The sequence below is a fragment of the Aulonocara sp. 'chitande type north' Nkhata Bay genome, linkage group LG8 (assembly GCF_057382095.1).
Source record: "Aulonocara sp. 'chitande type north' Nkhata Bay isolate Kocher_YH1m ecotype deep benthic linkage group LG8, A_spYH_male_GT1.1, whole genome shotgun sequence".
In the NCBI taxonomy this organism is placed as follows: domain Eukaryota; kingdom Metazoa; phylum Chordata; class Actinopteri; order Cichliformes; family Cichlidae; genus Aulonocara; species Aulonocara sp. 'chitande type north' Nkhata Bay.
In genome coordinates this window covers 2980273-3004057 of record NC_141351.1, presented here as the reverse complement: position 1 = coordinate 3004057, position 23785 = coordinate 2980273, and the positions used below count along the sequence as shown (strand labels likewise).

The 23785-nt window shown below is 40.0% G+C and overlaps 1 pseudogene; it reads right to left on the bottom strand.

Annotated features, from left to right (window-relative positions):
* Positions 1-444: 444 nt before the first annotated feature.
* LOC147322854 (uncharacterized) lies at positions 445-22487 on the bottom strand (annotated as a pseudogene).
* Between the last annotated feature and the right edge of the window lie 1298 nt (positions 22488-23785).

The following is a 23785-nucleotide window of genomic DNA, read 5'->3' as shown; positions in this document are numbered from 1 at the left end:
CCTGCAACACAAATTATGGCTTTAAATCCTACTTAATTTTTTCAATTGAAATATTAACTGATTATTATTGACAAAAAAGGCAAAGACTGTGAGTGCTACTGAACAATTCACCTTTATTAAACTGTAACAGCAGTGAAAGCAGCAATTCTGCCATGAACAAGTCCAAAATCGCATCCATATAAACTTGTTAACACATTTTTAAAGATAGCCTGCAGAAATAACTAAAAGAAAAAGTTAGTTTGAGAATATATTTGCAAATATTTCACAAAAAACTGACCTCAGCAGCACATAAAAGAAAGTGCTTATAGATGATCCCGTCATCTCTTACATATAACATTTGTATTAATTACACAATTGAAAATGTAAACTAAATTAAGACTACCTGAAAAAAAGCAACACGCTTTTATGAATAAACAGATTTATCCAAATATAACTTGTGTGTTATTTGACAACAGTTTCAGCTTCTGTACATGTATTTACCTGTATAAGATTTCAACTAAGTTGAGCCTTAAATGACATTGTTACATAACTAATACCAAACACCTACATGAATTTTAATCTTCATTTTAAACATGTAAGCAGGACATTAAGGTTGACTTAGAACATATTGCTAAAAATCGTCAGTAGAAATTTCTTACAACATGATACCAAAAGGAAAAATTATCCTGCATTGCAGTCACACGAGGGGAAAGCAATAAAAACATAAGCAGTATAACGTTACTGAACACAAAATGAAAAACTGCAAAGAATTGCAGAAGTGCAGTCTTTGACTTTTCAATGAAACAGATGGTTTTTGAAAGCAAGAACTTTAGAGAGTTTAGCTCCATCCAGTTCCATGAAAACCTTCTGGAAAACGTCAAAGTTGCAGCGAAGGTCAGCAGGGTAGGCAAGGTTTAATGCATACATTAGTCCAAATAGCATTATCACAGCAAATGCTACATTATCCAAAGTCTTCGCCACCCTGATGCCTGCAAGGACAACTCTTGTTCATCTGCTGAAGCTTGCTCTTTAAGAAGATAAATTCAAACAGTGGTGTCTTCAACAGTCTCACTGATGGCACGTTCTTCCATGCCCTGTAAAAAAGAAGCCATGTTAGTCATTTCCAAGTAAGTAATATGACACACTGTGGAAAGTCCAAAAAAAAAAAAAAAGAAAAAAAAGACAAGTACATACCACATACTCCTGGATAAGCATGCCAGGGTCTTCACCCATGTAGATACACACTCCCTTGACACACTCAGCATCAACATCTTCACACTGAAATGAAATGTATGTAATTAGCATCTTCATTCAGCTCTTGTCCTTCATTTAAGTTTTAATAGTGTACTTTACATGAATGTTTTTAAAGTAAAGGCACACAAATTAATAATAGGTTTACTGGCAATTAATAATAAGTTGACAAAGTGAAGGTTAAAAAAACAAGCAGATGTAAAAATACAAAATGAGAGAATTTATCATGGGAAAACATTTGAAATCTTCCACAATTGTAAAATTTCATCCAAAGAGGATCATGTTAAGTGAATGTTGAGGCTTTATCACTTACATTATCCATTTATGCCACAATTCTTTTCAGTATTAGTCCAAGCTCTCCTCTTCTGTTGACCAACTTCACCAGGTTGTCCAAGTGGAGATCCAGCTGAGCCAGGAACTTTGTTTGAGGGGGGATAGTGGCAATTCTCTTAAACTCAGCGTTGATCTGAAAACATGAGCACAGAGAAATGAGCTTCAAAGGTTTAATACCTGGAAGAAGGCCTCAATCACTCATGCTGAAGAAATGGGCTGTCAAATAACAACTGTGCCTTAACCATTTTAGGCTAATACCACAAGAACACCGTGTATGAGGCAAACCTTACCTCATGGAAATCAAATAGAGCAGGCCATCTTGCCATGAAAGCCTCCACCATTGGTGCATCACGAACAACTTCATGTCTTCTGTATGAAAAAGTCTTTTCCATCTTGAGTTTCACCAACTCTTTTACTCTTTTTTATATCCATGTGGTGGGCTTTGACATGTCAATAGCTTTAAGAGTCCCCTTGTCTGCTACTTCTGAAACTGAGGTAAGGTTAAGAAACTCATTCCCAAACAAGGAATCCATAAACTGAAGTCTGAAACTGCCCTGAAGACAACACTGTCTCTTGACTTCAGCGATGAGATCCTCAGTTGATTCAGGCACTCCATTAGAGAGTGAGCCTTCGACAGGTTCCGTCAGCCAAAACAGTCTTTAGGACCATAGGACTCCCCATAGGACTCTGTAGGAAAAAAAGAATTAAATATCAGACATTCAGAAAGAATCATTTCAGTTTAGTTTTCATAAAGCTATCCATACCCAATACTCAAAGTTATAAAGATCAGACATAAAAAAGAAGAATTTATCTAATGAAATACATGCGACTGAACCTATTACACTTATATGAACACCTTTTATTTCTATATGCCTTTTTAAAGTCACAATGTGGACTGATCCAATCTCATAGTCAACCAATGGATAAGTATCAAGGAGTTCACAGAGCGAAGCGAGAGTGAATATTCTTGTGGATACTGGGCGGAGCTCAAAAGCTCTGTCGTGCTCTCTGTACCAGCCACCAAGCTCTCTGACAATGTAGAATATGCTGTGGTACAATGCAGATATGGTTTTTCAGTATTCTGGCAATCCACCTGCTGCCCTTTGGGCCAGTACCATTCCATTTCTATAAGTTATGCCCTTTAATGTCACACACTGTGCAAGGTTGACCTCTAGAATGTCAGGGAATATGTACCTAATGACTTAAGCTATCTCCTCTTTAAGCAAATCCACTAGAAAGGCCGATACAGCTGAGCCCTCTAATTCAGACTTGCCAAGAGATGGGGAGTTTAGATGGTAAGCTATCATCATCTGATGTTTTGACTTCTGTAATCATAAAGGTAAAAATTCCACCATCACAAAAAACATTAATTTTAATTGAAGAAAGGTATTCCAGTCCAGAAGAGCATCAATGGTTTCTTTAAAGTACCAATCTTTCCCTCATTTATACATAATGTTTTGAGAAGCAGCTCACATATGTTCTACACAAACTAGAAAAAAAGAGGGGGGGGGAAAGGGTCCTAATTTGTTTTGGGCCGATGTTGGAAAATTCACAATACATCACTTAATAAGACATAGTCTGTTGAACAAACTTATCTCCTTGTAGATATCTGCTGTATTATTTGGGCATGACCGATAGAATAGTCAAGTAAGTGACACTTCACCTAAAACAATGACTAAATGGAAAAATGATTTGGCATTTATGGGTACAGGTTCTCAAACCCACGTCTAAGGTGGCAGGATGCTTATTATAACTTGAGTGCATGTCATCAGCAAGAATTAAGGTATGGCACTGTGGCCCTCCCAGCTTCTGAAACTCTGACGGTTAGAGCCAGACTAATTACCCACTGTAGCCATAGCTAGCACGAGTAACACAAACACTATTGCGCTCTCTCAGTGACGTTTTAACTTGCTAAGCCATCAAAAACGTCAGTGCTCTCTGTCACATGCATAAATTCCATATCTGACCGACAACAGCTGCTTTCTCCCGACTATGTGCAATTCGTTAATATTTTTCAGCTTTAGCCACAAAGCTAATACCAACTTTAGCTAGCACTGTAAAAACAACATGTAGATGCATTACAGATTACGTTTCATATAGCATGCACTACAACAATTCTGTGAAAACGTACCCAACTAAAACAAATGTATTTAAATTACTTACCTTCTCACTATGCCTGACTCAGTGCCAAAGGTTGCATGCGGCTGAACAGTCTTCCAGAATCTGGCGGTCAATTGCGCTGTCCTTAAATTATGTTGTTGTCTTATTGGATAAGGTAGGTCTTATTATCCAATCACATTTAGTTGTTGTCTTTGAATATATTGCATCATTTCCGGTTGTGGTCAAACATGATTACAATGGTTTTAGTATTCTAATTTAGTCACTTTAAATCAATGCAAGAAAAATGAGTAGTCTCAGTATTGTTTATAAATAAATGGTACTTTATTTAATCATGTAAATAAGGGAAACATGAGAGGCTTGTGTAGCATTAACTAAATTCATTTGTGCAAATTCAAAAGCCTGCCAATTCCCATTTTTTCAGTGTAGGCCAACATGTCACCAATGGATGGAACAGAGGTTCATTTTCCTAAAAATCACATACTTGCACTTATGTTACACCTGTACTGTAAGTGCTTTTGCAGCATCAAACACAGCTATGGAAATTCACTAAGACAGGAGCATGTCCAGAATTATTTACCTCTCCTTCAAGGTCAATAGACTGATCTGAAGCTCACAATGATAACAATGTGATATAGAGCTATTCAGATTTTCAGCCTCTGTGGTAACTGTGGTAGATCTATCATTTGTCTCATCCTCATTGGTCAACATCTTGGCTATGAAGTGGAAAGAGGAGGGCCTTTTACTGACAAAGGGCGAGTAGACACAAAATATGAGCAGACTGTTTTTTTGCAGGCATTCAGTATATCTAAGATGATCACTAAAACATGCCAGGGAGCATAAACGTTGCAAAATGCAAGTGTCCGACTCATATCTTCAGATTCAAGACACCACCCTATGGAAATTCATGTACTACACAAGTAAATATGTGACATCTGAAATGAGAACGACCGAGACCATTAGTCATGCTGTTCAGTGGTAAGATTTCCAAAATTGTGGAGGAATTTTGATTATTTGAACTAACATTCAATAGCAACATTGAATAGCTGCCATTCTGCATGCATAAGATAAATCATTTGTAGATACCCAGTTCTCCACGATGCCTTTCTTCAGACCACTTCTGATATCCAAACCTCTCGTCCATTTCACGCCTGCATTTCACCATAAATTCTAGCAAACACACAAGAACCTTCAAAAAATAAACATGTGATTTCATAATTCAGTTCCTATCTTCTGTGCCTGCAGGATTACATGTTGCAAGCAGGTGATCCTGAGCCAGAATACCCTGCAACAAGATCTAAACAAATAATTGATTATGTGTGTTAACTGATTATGTTTCTATCCAAAGTATGATTTATCTTATTATTGTAAGCCATATGTGCTGAATATTGATGACGCATTAGGATGCCATAGGTGGCCACACAGAGGATGCAGAGTCAGAGGCCAGCTCTTAGTCTCTCGTCTTAGAAAAGGTAATGCTCTTTCTACATGCTTATATAATGTATAGCTCATTCTCTGCATGCTTATCAGGGGAGCAGGTTCAGGCAAGGTGGGTCCTAAAGCATGAATCACAGCACTGCATCTCATATGAACCTGTGGAATGCACTGAGCGTTGCAGACTGATGAGCGATGTAAAAGTATCTGAGGGGGATTTTTGCTTAAAACAACAATAGACAGTCTGGGACTAATAGTCCACAGGATAAGCTGGGTGGCCTGGTCTGGCTGCTGGTCCTGCCCTGAGCTGGCCCAGGTGCTGCTGACTTTGGTGGAAAAGACCTCTCACTCTCCTCACAGCTGGCTGGAAGGACACACACACACATGCAAACGCACACACACATGCACACAGCTGGTTCCTGCAGTGGTCCAGCTGCAGCAGCTGCTGCCACACTGAGTGCTTGATGGACGGTCGCCGTGAAACACCTGGAGGTGGATGTAGTCAGGTTATGTTTAAAAATAAATTAATAGACGCGTCTCACATTTCAAATGTGTGAGCTGCTAAATGTGAACTTTGATTGTGTTTGTCACCATAAAAAACACAAGTGATGGTCCATTCGATGTCCAGATGGCAGTATTGTAATTTTTAAGTGATCAATAAAATAAGAGTGGCTTCTATTTTCACTTTGGTTTTGCATTATGGCTTGAATGCTTCCTGGATCTTCTTTCTATTAAACAGTACTGTGCAAAACGCCGTTTAAATAGCCCTCATTTTTCATGCTTCCAAGGAGCCAGAGCTTCTTGAGCAAGAGTTCTCCAGGCTTTGTGAAGGTTATTGAAAGTTTTTATTTGACTTCTAGTTCATTCAGTACAGTTCTTGTACCTAAAAATTGTCAGAAGAATTGAGATTGTTTGATTGGTCAGCCACTTAACATCAATCTATGGATAATTTCAAGCATAAAAAAGCCGTGGAGCAGTGTTGTCTGCACAACTTAGCTAAGAACTACATTTACATTGTATCTTTAGGCCCTTTGCTACCAGCAGCCCATTGCAAAAACATATTTGTTCCCATTGCTCTAAAAATGCCAAACATAACACACACAAAAATATCCACAGTAGATGAACGATCTGAAAGTCATGTCCTTTAGAAATATGTAAAGCTTCAGCAAAGACCTGACAAGCAACTGAGAGATGAATCTGGCTATTCAGCTGATCCATCTACTGTTTACTGAAGCCTCATTAAACACTCATTCTTAAAGAAGGGGAAACGGGGAGAAAGAGCTGAGGTATGCCAAATTACACAAGAGCTGGCCTGACAATCAGTGGCAACAAGTCCAGTGATGTGATTAATCCAAATTTGAAGGTTTTGGTTCAAATCATCGTCTAAATTTAAGAGGTCAGGAGAAAGGCACGAAAGCAAGTGTCCCCAGCATCTATACAACACTGTCATGTCATGGTTCGTGGCTGCACTTCAGCCAGCGGTGTTCAGGATCTTATTAATTAATTAAATCAAAACAGATTAAATTATGAAGGCAGAAGCTACCGTCACATTTTGATCCATCACAAGCAATTGGAAGTAGCTTCATTTTTCAGCGTTACAATGATTCCAAACACACTGCCAGTTCAGTAAAAGCATACCTGGATAGAAACAGATGCAATGGAACAATACCAGTCAGGGATTGGCCTCCACAGGGCCCGGACCTCAACATTGTTGAAGAAGTGTGGGATTGTCTTATCAGAGAATGGAAAAGAACGCAGCTGCCATCAAAAGAAGAGCGTTAAATGTTCTTTAAGAACTTTGGAGAGCTATTCCTGCCTATGTGAAGAAATTACAAGAAAGCTTCCCTGAGAGACTTAAGAAAGCATACCAAATTTTGACTTTCAAGGTCTTCAAAATTGCAAAAAGTCAGTTTTTGCCTTGCTAGTTTGAGATTTTTACACAGTGTGGAGCAGGGAAATTATTTTACTGCTATTGTTAAATAATTGTCATCATTACCATTGCATTAATAATATAATCTGGAGTTTATATTGCATTCAGGGGTTGAACAGTGTGTCTTTCAGAAAGGCTAGAAGTAACAGGACAGGAAACAGGCTTGGAGAGTTTTGCAGAAGTGGAAGTTATTTTGAGCAGCAGGCTAAGACGAGGCTTTAACAATGTAACAGATAGCTTTAAGAAGGCCTTAAGCAGTTATGACTATTTTATACACAATGCATATCTGTGCTTATTAAAGAGTTGGAGCTCGGTCAATTAATTGGGGGTCGGAAGCTTTGTTCGGCGCGATGTTCGGACAATCTATTGTGCAAGTGACTTGGAGCCATAGAAGGAATTGCAATACATGCTTACAAAACACTTATATATCAGATCATTTTATATTAAGCTTTTAAGTAGAAGTTCTTGGTTAAAACATTTATTTAGTAGAAGACATACACATAGTCTCAGTGAGCCTCTGGTCTGGTGAAAGGTCAGAAGTGCAACAGGTGAATTGAGAAAGAGCATGTGAGGTCGTGACACACACACATGAGTTAAATTTATTTAGAGGAGAGATTAGTCATGTCTGGTTGTAACTGCAAAAGTGTCTCGGTAAAAGAGGAACCGTCCTTGTTGTCTCGGCAAGAAAGAGGAACAATTTACTTTAAGACAAGAACGGAAAGTACCAGCCATGAAAATAGAAGATGATTTTCTGGGTGAAAAGTCATTGTAGTGTTGATCTGATCTATGTATAAAATGTATCTGTGACGCATGAAGGGGCGTCAGTAAATCAAACCCTGATGCTATAAAATATCTGTTCATGCTTTGATTAAATCGAGGACTACTGGCTGTCTGCGTACAGAGTGTCTTCCCACACGTGTGTTCATTAAAATCATTGTTTGACCAAGAGCTTCTGGACCAAGGGTGGTTTGTACTCTCCCTCCTCAATTTTGAACCTTAACATTTGGGGGCTTCGTCCGGTGGTTGAGGAGGGAGGATTGGAGGTGTAGACGGTGATGTATGGTCCGTTGTGGTCAGACAGGCAGGCGTGACCCGGCAACCAAACTGAGGGGACAGGCGCCTTTAAAAAGAGGTAGGCACAGGCCTGTTGATTTTATCCGAAGTGTGCTGAATTGGATGATAAAATTAAATGTCTATTCAGTAAAAGTTGCCGGTAAATGTCTGCTTTGATTTTGATGAGAATCTCATGACAGTACTGAGGATTTAAAAGAACTGTATATTTCCAAGATGTCAGGATTAAGGTAACCTGAATTAGAGGGCTCAGCTGTGTTAGAACCTTAACAACAGTACTGTATATTTCCAAGATGTCAGGATTATTAGCAGCTTAAACCTGCAACTATATAAATGTATATTAAATGCTGTATTTGAATGCTGTATGAGTTAAGTGATAAATAACCTCATGGTAGTGAAACTAAAAGGAGGAATGAAAGAATAGGAAAGAAAAACGTTCCGCTCTTCTCCCCTCTGCTCTTCTTCCCTTTTCTGGGAGGCAGTGGGGAGGTAGAGCGTACAGCCCGATCCAGCGGGGAGGTGTGGGAAGCCAGATCGGGCACTCCTTTCTGCTCTCTCCTATCTTATCTTACTTACTTGTCTTACTTCTCTCTATCACCTTTTCTGTCCCTTTGAAGAAATGAGGCTCCATTAATGTTAGAGGTAAGTATTTCTCAGTTGCTGTGAATAGATAGAATAAACTGTAGAAAACTAAACAGCAGAAAGATCTTTCTCTCAAAATAATGTTTTGTTTGAGAAGAGAGATGGCACTTCCTAAATAAAGCTAAGCGTGGCTGAATATTAGTTTGGCATCAATTTACTGTTAAAGAACTGAGTAAAAATAAACCAAGGTGGTATAAAAAATGAGCTGGCTCTGTTAAGGGCAAAATGATTAAGTTACAATTGGAAGTAAAAGCCGGGGTGAAAGAAATGTGCACGCTTAGTTCTATGGGGACATCGCGGCATGACTGAGAAGCAGCATGTTTGTTTCTTTAACTTTTGTTACTGGAAGAGAAGGTAGGGTGTGTGTGTGTATGAGGCCTGAAACTGCTGTGATTCAGCTGCATGGTTGTATAGAGAGGACACTTCATCTGTGGTCAGCCTTCACACTCACATTTAGAGGTCTGCACAAACACCACCGGCACACTTGAAGACACAAGACATAAACAGTGAAACACCAGCAACACATCATCTTCCTGCCTCTTTTGACTTTATATCACTCTCTCTGTTCTCTGCGGCCACACACGTAAACATCCACCTGCTTGACTCAGAGCAGATGCAGTTCACGCTCAGACTGTGCTGACTGCATGGCCTCTGCTCCGTATGCTGCACGTAAGAAGGAAAATACCCATAAATCTCTCAAAACGCCATGTTCCACCAAGTCTTTTCTCATTAGCTGCCTTGGAGAATACATGTAAACACACCTGTCACAAAGGATGATCACTACGGGGAAAATGACAGCGAGCATGCAGGTCTTTCTGGAAAACTAGCGCCAGCATTAAAAACTGAGATTTAGCTGAGATTAACATTCAGCAATCCAGTTCTGACATTTCTATTACACGGCAAAAAGAGCTGCAAAAATCAAGTCATGGACTGTATATGTCTATATGTGTTTAATAAGGGAAAGGGCAGCACTTAAGCAAGGCACTCAACCTGACATTACTGCTCAGTGTCTAGTATTAGCAAAGGGTGGATACTGGACAGATCACAGGTGTGAATGCATGAAACTGTGTGAGTGGGAAGGAGAGTTAAATGAAGCATTTTATTTTTGAGAAGAGAGCAGGAGTCGGTCTGTGCGAAACAAGCTGAGTGACTGACACAGAGGCCTGAAGAGGGTCAAGATGTGTCTGTTTATTTTTAAATATTAATTTGTCCTCCAAGCCTAGAAATATGTCTTACTTGTGACTTTATATCAGTGTAAAAACCTAAAGGCTTTGTGAATAAGTAGTATGTCATGTGCACTGCATGTGTTTGGTTGTGTTTTTAAGGAATAGCTCTTTTTTATTAACCAACTTTTTTATTTTTATCATTATGAATAATCCCTGTTAATATATAGGTTAAATTTTGTAGTTTGATAGAAAGAAACATTCTTTAGACAGATGTTACTGTAAGAACGTTGGTGCTTCAATGGGAATGAGGTGGGCGAACCCAAAGTTCCGGTCCAGTGGTGCAGTGTGGACATGACTTGCTTAGAAATGAGTCATGTAATAACTTTTATTGTGAGCTCCAGCAGCTTTGCTTTCTTTGTGTCCAGGCTGTGGTCGACTGAACGATGCTGCTTCTCCACCAAAGTTTACTACACTTTATGATTCAGTCAACTGTATTCACAGTACATGATCAGATGTTACATGAGGCATCACCCTCAACCGGCCACGACAGACAGCCAACCCTCCCTGAGCCTGCCGGAGGTTTCTGCCTGTTTGAAAAGGGAGTTTTTTCTTCTCACTGTCCCCAAGTGCTTGCTCATACAGGGTTGTCTGATTGTTGAGGTCTTCTCTGTAGGGCAGGGATAGCTCAGTAGGTAGAGTGGTGGCCCCATGATCGGAAGGTCGGGGGTTCGATTCCCCTGAACAGCTACCCTGAGGTACCCCTGAGCAAGGTACCGTCCCTACACACTGCTCCCCGGGCGCCCAATGGCTGCCCACTGCTTCACTGAGTGAATGGGTTAAATGCAGAGAGGGATTTTCCCCACGGGGACCAATAAAGTACACTTTCTTCTTCGTATTATTGTAAGGTCTTTGGTTTACAATATAAACCACTTTGAGGTGACTGTGATTTGTTTATTATAAAAAAAAATAAGGTTTTCAAAACTTTTTGGAAGTTACTCTTCAACCACTATCTTTGCTGTTGCAAAATCCTTCCAGAAATTTCTATTCGGTATCTAACTGGCAGTGACCACGGATACCACAGTCTGCCCTGCATCAATCCAGCATCCATCATTGTAAACTGCTCCATGCCACAGCAGTCTAACCTAACGTATCTGTAGTTTCCAGCATGCACTAAAAATTATTTTTCACCACCAATTATTTGAGTAAAATGCAACTAAAATATATAAAATCAAAAGGTTCATTTATACAATTACATAACCTTTAAGGAAAATGTGCTTGCTATAAACTCAATGTCTACCATCCATCGTCTTTTGCTTATCCGGGGCCAGGTCGCAGGGGCAGCACCCTAAGCAGAGAAGCCCAGACCTCCCTCTCCTCTTGTCTGGGGGAACACCAAGGCATTCCCAGGCCAGCCAGGAGGAATGTTTACTGTCTTACAGTTAAAGGCAGGGTAGACCGTGGACAGGTCGCCAGTCTCACACACAGACAGAGACAACCATTTGCACTCTCTATGGGGAATTTAGAGTTTCCAATAACCTTTGCTCACTAACTGCGTGTCTTTGGACTGTAGGAGGAAGCCCGCATGCAAACTCCACACAGAAAAACCCTGCCTGATGGTGGAATTGAACTCAGGACCTTTTTGCTGTGAGGCAACAGTGTTTAACCGTGCACAGTATCATGCCACCGTGCTGCCCCACGACTGTCTGCCAATCAAGTAAATTTCCTTTAACTAGATTGCAGTAAATTGACCTAATTTTGTTGTATTTATGCAACAAAATTACAATGAAAATATGCATGTTATTAAATGAGCTAACATTTTTTTAGTGTGCACGTTAATTGACAACCTGAGCCACACACACACATGTATAGATACACTATGATTGAAAGGAAAAAAAATCTAACTTCAATTATGACCCTAGATGTAAGATTTAAATTTCTAGTTTATAAAATGAAAGATTATTTTCTAAGCAGTCTTACCTTTAAAAACAATCTTTCATTTTTCGCTCAGTATCACACATTAACTTTTTGTCCCTAGAAAATACAGAAGCTCTGCATTTATCTAGTAAACTCAATGCAAAACTGCTCCTTTTTTTAACAGTTTTTGTTGATTTTTGTTGAAGCGTTTCAAACACTACATTTGAAATTACACCAAACACAACTTTATTGACGTTTGCATCACAAATGCAACCAGCACCTCACCAGCATCAGCTGGAAAGATGCCAGCCTGCAGCCAATGAAAAGTGATCTTATAATAAACTGCCTGCAAGATTTAATTCATCATTAGCTGAACACAGTGAAATGCTTTTCTGGATCATTTCGGCCCACTTTAATGCCTGAATGTACCTCTTGCAGTTTTTCTTTGTTAGGGTTACATTATCAACCTAACTGTTAAAGCCACTTTAGTGTATGTGAAATATTTACACTGGATATAGAGTCCAGTATCATTTAGCTTACAGCATGCATCAATTAAAATTCAGTTAAATTAGGGAATAAAAAATAAAGATCGAAGGACAAGGTACAGAATCTCCTGTGCACCTCAAAGGCACAGTGGCTCATTTGTAGTCATTGTGGGCATAAACAGAAGTGGTACCAACTCTTTACTAATAATCAGGAGCTCATTTTTTTGACTTTAAATTGACTTGATGTCACCCATGTAGATCAATGTTTTAATTACATTACATTCTGGTACATTATGTTTTTCCTCTTGCAGTTGGAAGGACAAATTGTTGGGACGAATAGGGAGCAGGGCTGACTCACCATGCCAGATTTGGCTCTGTTAATACATCCATTGTCCAGCTGAGTGAATCATAGCAAACTGGATCTAGGTGCTTTTTGACATAGTGGCTGGATTCATCCAAATTTTACTTAATGCTGGCCAATGGAAACATTTCAGTCAATAACCATTTGAAGGAATAAGCTCCTGTACCTGCAAATTCATGAATTTCCACTGATGGAACCAAGATCTGAATGACGTTCTGGGCAGAATCAACCTTTCAGCTATGACATTAAGTATCAGCCACCTAAAGCAGTCTTAAGATCCTTTCACGGGCAATTTAAGTGCTGTTCACACCTGGAGCCATGTGACCCTCACAACTCACAAATATGTTCTGACATGTCCTGGTGACTCACAAATATATTTTGACATATTCTGGCGTTGTCGGGACCACCCCCGCATTGGTAACGCCATTAGAAGTTAAATACCTTGGACTCCCCGTCAGGTTTTAGAACTGAAGAAGCCTTTTGGATGACAGGTGAAACATCTTCAAGGTCTCAAAACAAGTCCAACTGCCTTCAACTTAAACACTTTAGACTACCATGACCTGGATGACTGAAAAGCTACACAGACATACCCCCAAAAGGTCTTTCCCTTACTTAAAGTTAATTAAATTTCAGGAACTGAGGTCCAAGTTTGACAAAGTTGCAACTCCAAACAGGTTTCTCTTGTACTTTGTCTTTCTTATTTGGTATTTGTAGTTTTTTCTGTGTGTCTTTTGAAAAAATCATGTTTAATCATTAATTGTTATTATACTCAGGATAAAAGACATGCCATGGAAAAGAACCAGTCTTCCTCACCTAAGCTCCAACCGGTCGTGGCAGATGGGCGCCCCTCCCTGAGCCTGGTTCTGTCTGAGATTTCTTCCTGATAAAAGGAGTTTCTCTTTCCCACTTTCGCCAAGTGCTTTCTCAACTGATTGCCGGGGTCTTCTCTGTATTATTATATTATAACCTTATATTTTAAAGCATCTTGAGGCAACTGTGATTTCATTACATACATAAGATTCATTTAATTATCCACACAGTAATAACTGGTAAACCAGTTATTTGCACTCACTTGAATGAAGTCGTTCTGTAAGCATCTGCAGTTTGAAACTTGCTGAAGCCCAAGCACAGTCCTACCTCCAGGTGGGCCAATCAGCACGAGAGTTGTGGTAGAGGACGCGTGGCTGGCAGCGTGGCAGGAGAGACCACAGCCACCTCGCAGCTCATGAAGGCCTCCATTCACCTCAATTCACACAATATTCATGCAAGAGAGAGACTTCCCCAGCGAAAACAAGCCCCGTTTAAAGAGAAAACAATCAGCCCTCCCCAACAAATTCCTGCTAATTTGCCAGCGTTAGGAGAGGTAGGAGAGGAGCGATGCGAGTGATGGACGCCTGCCCGTCTACAGCAAAATCTGTGTGCGTGTGTTTGTATCTGTGTGTGTGTATGCCCTGTGGCATGGGTGCCAGCTATTCCATCAGGCTCAGCGTTGACACATCCCCGATGCATCCTGTTCTGGTGTTTCACTCGTCAACCTTCCAACATCCCCTTCCTCTAAACACAGCGCTCTCTCATCTGACTCCACATACCTCTTCGTCAAAAATAAATGTTTTTTCTTCACGGATTTACTTATTTTATATTTTTTTTTTTTAAATTGTATGTCACCTTCAGAGTGGATCCAAAAGCCTAAATTGAATAAGTATTTTCATCCTGTTTCATTAATCAAAACCGTCGGTAGCACACGTGAATGACTTATTATTGTGTGTCAACTTAACACGCAATGCAATATGACTCAGAGTATAATTTGACTTTCCATATTTATTTTTCTGCCTTATTAGTAATAGCGCTGCTAGCTCAGTGAGGACTGTGAGGGTGCACTGTGCTGAAAGAACATGTTCCACCCCATGAGGGATGAAACACTGGGGTAAACCGCGTGTGTGGAAAGCGCCCGTGGCAAGTGTGTGCACTAGTAATACGTGTGTTCATTAATTATGTGTGTGTGTGTGAGAGAGAGAGAGTGTGTGTGTGTTATCCCTGCATATCAAGTCGGTTACAGTAGGCAGATTGTCTGAGAGATTAGCAGGTGGGTCTCGTCTTTAACACTTTGGACACCCGTGTTTGTTTGTGTGTGAGGTTCAGGTGTTATGTGATTTGGAGAAATGGAGGACTGGTATATGTGTGTGTGTGTGTGTAGGTATGTGTGTCTTACTTAGGTCTGTTGCTGAAATTGGTGGTTAGAAATATTTCAGTGCAGCAGCTTTACTTGCTCAAATAATTCACCTCATTTAACTGATTAAATTAACATATTTTTTGTGGAAATATACCCTACTGCCTGTGAAGCTTGTATTCATTTTGGTGGCAGTAATTGCTTGTAAGAATTTCATTTTTTTATTCAGAAGGAAATCTGCTCTAATATCATCCATTCATCAATTGTCCCCCAGCCTCCTACTTCAGCTCCTCCAGGGAAACACTGAGGTGTTCCCAGGCCAGCTAAGAGATATAATCTCTTGTACTTCTGGGCTTCCTCCGGTAGGACATGTCGCTTGTATCCGCAACCTCAGCCTTTCAGTCACTACCCTATTAGGTGAGGGTAGGGACGTAGATCGACTGGTGAATCGACTTTCATGCTCAGCTCTATCTTCACCCCGATGCGCCAATTCTGCATCCGCATCATTGCAGACGTGACTCCAGTCCATCTGTCAGTCTCTCGCTCCCCTCTCACTGTGCTCATTATCAAGATACTTAAACTCCTCCACTTGGGGCACCAACTCGTCCCTGACCTGGAGTGGACACTCAACTCTTTTCTGGCTCAGAACCATGGCCTCAGACTTGGAGCTGCTAATTTCCCACTGCTTCACACTCAGCTGCAAAGTACTCCAGTGTGAGCTGGAAGCCATCAAATGATGAAGCCATTATCCGCAAAAAGAACCAGTTTGGATTTACTACGTTTGAAATATTGAGTAATCACACAAAAATCAACAGGTTAAGGAAAGTCATTTGTCACTGTGAGGAGTGCTGAGTTAGGTTCAAATTTGCTTAGATTTGTGAAGCTAAACACAAAGTTTAAAACATTCACAGCTGTTTTTGTGTTTAAAAGAAAAAGGCAAAGACAGCCTCCACGCAGCACCACAGTGGGATTTAAAGTAAAAAATCAACATATGACTGAAGTGTAAAATTTTTGAATTCAGAGGCTTCAGAACAAAACTTTTTTTTGAATTTTCGAGAGATGTTAGGCATTTACTGATCAGTCTTTATTACAGCCACCTTCAGCTGTTGTTTGTTTGCGGGATTCTCTGACTTCAGTTTTGTCTTCAGTAACTGGAAAGTTTGATCTATTGGTTTGAGATCAGATGACTAAATTGTCCATTGAAGATTATCCCATATCTTTGACTTGAGAAACGCTTATTATTTTAGGTCATTATCAGTTTACACTGTGAAGTGCTGTCTGCTCTGTTTTACAGATTTGGAGCAGAAAGTACAGCTCTGTATGCTTAGTATTCATCCTGCCACTTCTGCAATCACATCATCGGTTCTGCAGGTAGCCCGTGCCATAACATTGCCTGCACCATGTTTTGACAGGTAATGCGATATCCTTCAGATCATGACCTTTTTCCCTACTTCTCTTTTAAGAATTTATTTTAGGGATTTTGCCTTTATTAGAAAGGATAGTAGAGAGAGTTGACAGAAAAGTGGCAACAGAGTCTGGATGAATGGAAAGCGTGAAATATTCTGAGAAAGACTCAAAGAGATGTCTGCAAGCAGCTACCACTTTGTAACTCAAGATAAGGCAGGGAATCAGTGACGCATCCAGTCTTAACTCAGTCTAACATGTAAGGGAGCAGAAGTAGCACTCGCACGATCTACGATTCACACCGATTGCCAATCATGTTTGAGGACATGCAGTTAATGAATGAAAAAGTAAACACTATGATTACAGCTGCACCTTTGTCAAGCAACCATTGAGCAGGAAGGATGGAAGAGCCGACCAGCTGGGGTTTGCTTTTATTCTAGCGCTACTTCTTCTTCCTCACACAGAGTTTCTGCAGTTTCTCCAGCAGATCATAACGCAGGTTGGGTTATAGATATCAGAGCAACACCGATAGCTCTGATGTCCATGTGCCATAACAGCTGCAGCTTGCTATTGCGAAGCAGTAGACTTATATAATATGTATTATAGCAGTATTACATGTATTGCACATTTGTTGAATGGTCTTTTAGAGAATATACACACTGGTGTAATCAGAGGTTAGATGCTTAAAACTCAGCGTGGGTTTTAGCCAGCCCTCTGCCCTCGACAGGCCACGCTCTCTTCCCCTTGCTGTCCTCTCCTTCCTCCTGCAGTCAGCTGGCATGTAAAAGAAGGGCTCTTTGACTCATGTGGAAGGAGGGAAATGATGAGGGTTGGGGGTCTCAGTGCTCTTGGAGTCTGATAGTCTGGCTGGTTAGCACAGCTTTTCCTCCAGGGCTTTAGGCAGTCAGAGAGTCGTGCAAAGAGATTTCTGACAGCACATCTCCACCATGTGGACTACGACAGAGCGGCTACGAAACCTGGCCAGAGAATCATTGCAGATGACCTGAGTATGGCTGAGACCAAGGTTTCCAACAAAGTAACAAAGTAATACCAGTAAAAAGTATCTGTCCTTTGACTCCATGTATTGTATCTGGTTGTGTTAGGCAGGTTTAGAGATTGCAAAATCATTTAAATCAAATCCATGAGGAGACCAGCTTTATGACATTAACCTTGCATTCATAATCTATTCCTATAATGCTTTGATTTTACTGGTATACTCATTTCCAGGCTCATATTTTTATTCTTGATTTCTACTAGAGTAACTTGGCATTACAGTTCTAAGTAATCATTACTTCTATGCTGCTTAGTTCATCCTCTGTGTTAAGACTCAGTCATGCTGGCCTAGAAAACGCTCGGCAACCGTTGATTGTGAGGGGAAAATGTGTTTCGCCCAGGAGATTCAGTAGGTTGCTGGCAATCACTGCGTCATACCCAGTCACAGAGGTCCTTTTGCAACTGATGTTACCCAGAGACAAACAAACAGTTTTAGCTACTTCCTCATCCCTGTAAGCCAGCTTTTCTAACTTGCACCACTTTGTAAACAGGAGGATTTAACAGCAGGTGGGTGGAGTTTCTGTACTCATTTCCCTCACTGTGAGCCTGAGACGATCATATTAAGGACATCGACTCTCAGATACGACCTCATACAGAGCCAAGTAGAGGATAAGCTGTCAGGACAGTCTGAAGCCTGAGCTGAGCTGTTAACTTGAAACTTGTCAAAATTTAATATGAACATCAACTATTGTATATAGTAAACCAATATATGTATGATAAACAAGAAGGAAAAATATAATAAGTCCCTTTAATTAACCAAATAAGCCAAAAACAGACCATACCTTGATTTTTTATTAAAACAAATTTATGTTGAATTTAAAAAAATGTTCTGAACCGCAAATATTAATATTGTGATACATTATTTTCCATTAAACAAGTACCACAAGCCTGTCTGCCTTGAAGACCTGTTGACATTAAGCAACTTGTGTTTTCACATTTGTACAACGTAACATAGCTTGTTTACCTGAACAATGCATTTATACTGTACTTAAACTACTGATACTACTACACTACATGACCAACAAAAGTGTGAAAAACATTTGCAATTGCAACAATTGCAAACCCTCAATTTTTTGTCACATAATTATATCTGTTTGTTCCACTCCAAAACAGAGAAACTGCTACAGTAGCTTTTAGTACATACAAATAAAGCCAATGTACGATGTACACGGAACATAGATTCTTGCTATATAAATTCAAGCCAACACACTTACTTAGGATTCATTCAGTACATGCTTTAGCCATGCACAGCAGCCTCTCATGCCCCCCGCTAGTTGTAGACCCCCATGCTGACACCTAATCCTTTGCCTCGCTAACATAACATTTTCACAAGGGTTGCAAACTGCACACACAACGACACAAGAATGACACAGATAATTAGTGTTCATTGGTGGAGGCCTGCTGCTCCTTCTTGCTGTGTATTTTCATAAGAGTTGAATCTAATCCTGAGATAATGTGTATCTGTAGTAGCAACTACTGTTTAAATATACATATATATATATATATATATATATATATATATATATATATATATATATATATATATATGTAACTGTAACTTCGGTCGTTGCTGTGCTTTTTGGAAGTCGAATTTCCCAGAGGAACCCACCTGAGGGATTAATAAAGTTCTATCTTATCTTATCTTATCTTATCTTATCTTATATATATATATATATATATGCACTTAATTTTTTCATTTCTGGCTTTGGTTATCTTCTATATCTTGTACAATACAAGATGAGCACATAAATATTACAGCAAAAATAAGAAGGATAATTGCAAGATCAAAACATTTATGATTATTATTTTTATTTTACTTCCCAATTTGGCCTTGTAGCTTTTAAGAACAAAACCTTTCAAACAAATATCATATAGCCACCTCAGACATCTATCGTCTGTCAGCCCAGCAGTAAAACTAATGACAAAATTGGAACAATCTGCTTTTTGAATAGCCACTTTTATTCCTCAAATGTAGCGATCTGCGGCCTAATTTGTCCTGTGGGACGCTGCACGCTCCCCATAAAGCCACATTAGGGCTCCAGTAGCAGAGGTAATGAACATGATTCAGTCAAGGTGCCCGGCAGCAGCTCTGCCTCGCCAGGACACGAGGCAGCGGCAGCAGAAAATGAAGGCGAGTGCGCACACTCGCACACACACACACGCAGGCATACACATTTTACAACTTGTAACATCACGGTCAGTGTAACTAATCACTTTATAACAGTTGTTTTCTACTTGTTTTAGTGTGCTTGAATGGAAACGGTGATTGTCATTACATTAATTGATTATGACACCGTTTACTACTTTTCTGTCCTTTGAAACCCAAGATGGATTTTAATAATGTTAAAAGCTTTAATCAGCTCTTCAGTGAGTAAAAGCAACAGAACTGGCAACAGGACTTTAAAGCTGCACAATAATGCATCTGTTCCATTTGCCTAAATTCAGTCCTACAGCTACCTTCTAGTAAAAAAGGTATGAGTTTGATTTCTAACCAAAACTTTTTCCGGTCTTGAATATTGGACTTTTTTCATATTTCTGTTCACTGTTCAGTGTGTCCAAAGTAGAATCATTCATTACGAGAAGCACATAGAAACAGCTCATGAAGACATTTCTACACCACTTGACGTCAAAATGTTGACCTTAATTAGGACAACAAACTGCTTGCAACTAGGAAATTATAATGGTGATTGCATTAAAAAATTTGCATTCATTAACCAACTGCAAGTAGTTAAGGCAAAAAGCTTGTTGCACAGATGTTGAGTACGTGAGACCCTCGTTTGATGGCAATCTGTTGCCAAACATTCACTGTCCAACGGACTGCAATCAGTCAGACAAAATGTCTAACAGACTGATTCATTTCATGTCACATTGCCGCTGACTAAAAAAAATGAATCTGACACACACACACACACACACACATTTAAGTGTGTTCATAGACATGCTGCTACATGAGCAGAGCAAAGACCTTTCACTTAAGATTACCCCTCATCTTTCATTGCCTACAGCTTCAACATCCCTCTGCATCCCGAACAGTCCAATAATACTGTCACTGTCGACACACACACACACACACACACACACACACACACACACACACACACACACACACACACACACGCACACACACACACACACACAATCAATTACATGTTCTTGACAGACACGGTTTTATATGGTCTCGATTATGAACAGGTTTTTGCATGCACATGCTCTCCCACCATCTGTGCACACACTGAGGGTTCATCCATCCACACCCCGGCGTGTGCCAGGGAGTTGTGTTGCAGATTTATATGACAAGGTGGCAGACAGACAGTGGCAGGGCTGCGATCCTGCCCTTCTCACTGCCGATGTTGACAGTGTTATTGCTCTACCGCTGCACGTGTGTGTGTTTGTATGTGTGTGCATGTGCGCTTTTGGCCACATTTAAGTGCAAGAACATAAAGAGAACGAATGAGCTTGTTTACAATTCACTTTTTTCCCCCTCACTGTATAAACTGTTGAATTAGTCTGAAAGCACTCATTTCATTTCGGATTAGCATGGGATGTTAATAGTAAGCACAGACAAGAGGCAGGATAAGAGATAAAAGCAGTATTTTGAAGCTTCATTGGATGGGGGGTGGGGCGCTAATTTATCAGCTAACAATATCTGGCTTGATTGACAAAATGCATTCAAAGCGTGCAGGTGCAGTGCACACACACACATATATGGGCTAATAAGTGCTAAGGAACTGATTAATAAAACACTAGGATTTCACCAAAACTGAAGCACAAACTTCCTGGATGGACTGTACCACACGACAAGCCACAATATTAGCTCAGCCAAAAGTGCTCAAGAAAGCACCAGCAGCATGAATTCAATAAAGACATCCAGTTTAATGACTCGAGTAGTGGAAGACACCCAGCAGACGTGTCAATCAAAATATCCAGACCCACTCACTCAATTGCTATGTCATGGAAGTTATGCACAGAGGCCAAAACTACGGTGGCCCTCAGCAGTCAAAAACATACAAAACACAACAAAAGAGTTTCTGAGGCAACAGTGACTGAAGAGCTGCATAAGTATAGAAACCAGAAGATGCAGATAATTTTTTTTTAATCACTTAATTCGTATCACACCGTAGCATGTTTTTTCTCCAACTCATGCAATACTTCTTGGTGCTTTTAGTACTTTTTCGTAAGGTGTATAGTTAGGGCTGGATCAGGTGGCGCTGAATCCTCCCTGAGGTATGCTGCAATAGTGTGTTTTTTGTCTTGTCTTCCTCCCCTCACCCCCAACCGGTCATGACAGATGGCCACCCCTCCCTGAGCCTGGTTTTGTTCATAAGGGGTCGTCTGATTGTTGAGGTCTTCTCTGTGTTATTGACGAGTTTTTACCCTACAATACCCTACACTTCTTGAAGTGACAATTATAATTTGTGATATATAAATAAAATGTAATTGCAGTGCATTTGACCTTTCAGGGCCACAAAACTGCATTTTGTATCAGTATTTTTAAAGCTGTAAATCTGGACATTTTAACATGGGAGGCTATCAGGATTGACTTACATACTGTTTCTGCTAGCTATACGTTGGCTTCATGGTTTAGCTCCTGAGGTTTCCACATGTGCACAACCAAGTGATGCAGCACTGAATGACAAAAAAGTAAGAGATTGCATAATTTGAAACTGTGTGTCAGTGAGTGTTAGAGTCCAAATGTTAATACTGATACAAAAGCTTTTTTTTTTTCAAGTGTGTTCCAAGTAAGAACTTTGATGATAACACTTCTCTCTAGTCATTGGATCAAACCTGCCACATACCAGACACATGGCTGATTGGCCCTAAACAGGTAGCACTGGGTTGAAATCTGTTGCAGCACATTTCAGATGCACTCTGCCAGAACAAATGAAACATGAGCTCGCAGATTCGTCTTGTACTCAGGCTAAACTGTCACACACAGTTGACACTCTTGATTTTTCCTTTCAACAAATGTTTGATACGCACACACTCACTCAGACTCTGTTTGTTGCCTTATCTGACTCTTACTTCCAGCCTCTGATGAGGTGTTTGAGGCTGTTAACGTTGGCCTAGCACTGCCCACACTGAAAGTACTCGTTAGGAGAGGAGCAGGAGCTCTGATTATCTCTCCTGCAGGCAGTGCAGACTTGGCTGCAAGCTTCCCTCCATCCATCTTCACTTCCATCTCGCTGCCTTTTAAACTGGGGTGGCTCGCTGCCAAGGAACAGCTTGCCTCTTGCACAGTTAGTGGCGTAATGAATTCAAGTAGTTTACGTGAGGCTTTGTGTTCATATTCACCTGCATGCACACTGCACTCAAATTACCCACCTACGGCCATGAGAGGATTCGCCAGTAAACACATAATAACACCAGGCTACCTACAAGCAGTCATGTGGAATACATGAAGATGGCATATTTAAAATCAGGCCACAGGAAACACAAGAGCTGAAAGGTGAAACCAAGCCAATCTGGCAATCTGAGAGTGTTTTAACTGGAAAACTACTGTAGTGTGACTCCCATTCAAACACCAATTTGTGCAGCTCCACCCATTTGAAAAACTAGATATTATATTGATTGGAAAATATAAACATATACTAAGTCAGCTGTAAAATCTGAACAGTGTTATTCAGAGCAAGTCCAAAAAAATAAGCAACTAAAAAGTTAGTTAATGAATAAACAATTGCAAGTGCCAATGCAAACTGGGTTTTAGGGGGAATGGCAAAGATTTGCCACCTGGCAGGCATTTTGGCGTTTTGACAGTTATTTTGTCAAGACTCCACTCCATCCAACGTAAATGAATGGGAAGAGATTCAGCTTTTAGTTTAATGGTCACCGAGTTATACAGACTGTATCTATAGAATCAGCTGTCAAAATGGATTTTAAAGAAAGATTTAGAAGTTTGGAGACTTTGCCCCAAAGCAAGCTTTTAAAAGCTTTTTTTACACATGCAGAGTTTAAGGGTTCAGTTCAGGGGGCACGTCCCACCAGAGCACTCTAACAACAACAACTCTAACTGAAATTATGCACATGGTAACCCATAGAAAGATTAAGAATGAGCACTTCGCTCTCACACTGCAGGCTTACTTGTTGTTCCTAGAGTATTTAAAAGTAGAATCGCCAAAGTGCTTGCTCATAGGGGGTCATATGATTGTTGGGTTTTTTCTCGGTATGTATTATTGTAGGGTCTACCTTACAATATAAAGCACCTTGAGGCGACTGTTGTTGTGATTTGGTGCTGTATAAATAAAATTGAACTGAATTAAATTCAAATGAATAGAAAGAGATTTATTTTTTTTAAAAACAGCATAGTACCTACATGTTCACTACAATAAAAAGCAGATATGAAATAAATTTAATAAAATTTTATTTATAAAATGCCAAATCACAACCACAGTCACCTCAAATCTGCAGGGACGCAGATCCTGATACGCTTAGAAACAAGTAAGGCACAGAAACTTGGCGCAGGAAGGGAGTAACACCTGA